General features: G+C 35.9%; 1 long non-coding RNA gene across 1 annotated transcript; it reads right to left on the minus strand.

Annotated features, from left to right (window-relative positions):
• Positions 1 to 677: 677 nt before the first annotated feature.
• On the minus strand, positions 678 to 1601 carry LOC120068568. Its single transcript, XR_005479230.1, has 3 exons — positions 1117 to 1601; positions 894 to 1040; positions 678 to 813 (listed from the first exon to the last, which is right to left on the minus strand). It is a non-coding gene; the product is annotated as an uncharacterized LOC120068568 (long non-coding RNA).
• Between the last annotated feature and the right edge of the window lie 981 nt (positions 1602 to 2582).

The following is a 2582-nucleotide window of genomic DNA, read 5'->3' on the forward strand; positions in this document are numbered from 1 at the left end:
AACAAATCACACAGAACATACGAGTAAAGAAGATATTCTATGGGATTGTTTAAGATATTCTACACGATCATTTAAGATTTTTTATATGATCGTTTATAAATATCCACATAATTGTTTAAGATTTTCTAAATGATCATTTGGATTATCCTGAATGATCGTTTAAAGAATCCTGAACATTCATTCAAGATTATCCAAACAATCGTTTAGAATTATATACACGATCGTTCAGGATTATCCAACCGATCGTTTAGGATTATATGCATACATACCTCATATAGACTCTGGATTAGTAGCTTTATTTTGTTCAGCTGTTGGCCCATCAGATGTTGCTCGACAGTAAAGGTATCACCCATCTGACGGACCATAGTAGTCAGGTTTGCCAAATCCTTTCAAACTTTTTTAATATCCTTTCTAAGAATTTTGTATGATTTGGAATGGCGATGTTTGGAGGACTTATGTTGCGTATTTGACGATTCATCTTGTCCCTATTTATTCTTCTCCTAGTTAGTCTGAACCGGCTTACGTGATTTGGGCTCTATGGCACGATGCTTAGTTGCATGTTGATCTTACTCACCAACATGAGGTTCATCGGATTTAGGGTTTTCTTGCTCCCCAACATGCTGGTTCAACCTATCGTGCCCCCTCGAGAGACTCATAGGTACCGAGAGAGTGATCATGCCCCTCAACCTCCTCAACCTCCTCAATCCTTCTTCCTTCAACATGATGGATCACCTCTTTAATCTTTCTTCCTTCCAACCGGTCCTTTTACCTTATCTCCTCTATGCTTGGTACCAGTCTCGTCAAAACAATAGTCTGTACATAAGCGAATGAGTAAGTCAGAATGCATGAAACTCTGATAGATGCCAATGATTACTAAGCGATTAGTTACTTACTTTTTTGAGCTGAAACACATTCTTACTCAACGATCTATAAGATGAAGCACGAGATCAAGTCCATTTAAGAATTCTAGGAATTAAAACCTTACTGACTTTGTTGGCTATGAACTTACTTGACGTGGATAAAAGTTCGTAAGCCCAAACCTATAATATGGGAGCTTTTGTTACATATACAGTATTAATACACAGATTAAATTGAGATGGAAACGAAAGTACATACTTGGAATGCAAGTGCAAATCCCTTTATATAATAATATGAGGCATGATGAGCATTATTTGTTTTCTTTTGTCTCATGTGTCTCATTCTTCTCGCACATGATAGTCTTCATGATATTCAAGGTACGTTTGAAAATGACGGACGACCAGTCATAATATCTAAAGACTTCAAGGTTATCAACAATCCCAAATGTCTTCACATAAAATTGGGTTTTCTTGTCTTTTCCAATCATCATCATTTCGATGAATAATGCCAACGCAACCTTAACGACCTCTTCATCGTTTGTAAAAGTGAACTTCTCGGACACATTATTCACGTCCTTGCAAGAACTATCCTTATCATTTGGGTCCTTCGGTCCAAGAATGAGTTGTCACAGTCTTTCACCGCTTGTTTCTCTTTCTACAATTTTCTTGGTCGGCCATAACCCAGTTATCAGATTAAAATCATCTTAAGAGAATATTATCTTCTTCTCCAATATGTTGAATGATATAACGTCTGGATTCGCATCCGTTACCTCCCTCAACAGAAAATGGTGAAAAAATTACCCATTAAATACAAAATCTATGTCCAACAGTGGACTAAAGGCCATTGTCCTAAACATTCTCATATGCTCTTATGTCAACTTATTCTTAATAACGGACGCAGTTTTATAGACTTGGCAAAAACTGTACCAGAAAAATATTTCTCAGCAGGGACAACCATCTTAGCAACATGTAACAAACACATACATTACCACAATAAGTAAACGAATAAAAACCGAATGATCACATAAAAAGAACTAAACGATCCCGTAACATAAAACAAAAAAATGGGATAACAAATAACTAAACGATTGTGTAAGAAACAACTAAACGACTGCATTACAAAGACCTAAACAATCACGTGACAAACAACTAAACGATCACATTACAAATACCTAAATGATCGTGTAACAAACAACTAAATGATCATATTACAAATACCTGAACAATCGCGTAATAAACAACAAACGATCGCATTACAAATACCTAAACGATTGTCACAAACAACTAAATAATCACATTACAAATACCTAAACGGTGACAGATTTTTTTCTAAACGATTGTTTACGTTTCTCTAATTGATCGTTTAAAGAATCCTAAATGCCCGCCTAGGATTATCTAAACGATCTCTTAAGAACGAATACACGGTCATTTACCAAAAGCTGAGAGATCATTGAACAAATGATAGGCGTGAATCCTTTGCAAACTCTAAACGGCCGGTGAGAATCCTAAACGAATATCAACATGCATTCAAGGAGAAGAGTCACATACCTTTTAGAGATCGACGACAGTGAAAAATGTGTACAAACGACTAGTAAGAAAGTGGCCAAATGTTCAGATGAAGATGGGAGACGAAGAGTCAGGTACGAGAGCAAAAATGAGAGAAAACGAGAGCCAAAATCACATAGCTTTTACAAATTTTTATGAAAATTTTGTTTTTTTTGAAAG

The sequence above is a fragment of the Benincasa hispida genome, chromosome 12 (genome assembly GCF_009727055.1).
Source record: "Benincasa hispida cultivar B227 chromosome 12, ASM972705v1, whole genome shotgun sequence".
Lineage (NCBI taxonomy): Eukaryota > Viridiplantae > Streptophyta > Magnoliopsida > Cucurbitales > Cucurbitaceae > Benincasa > Benincasa hispida.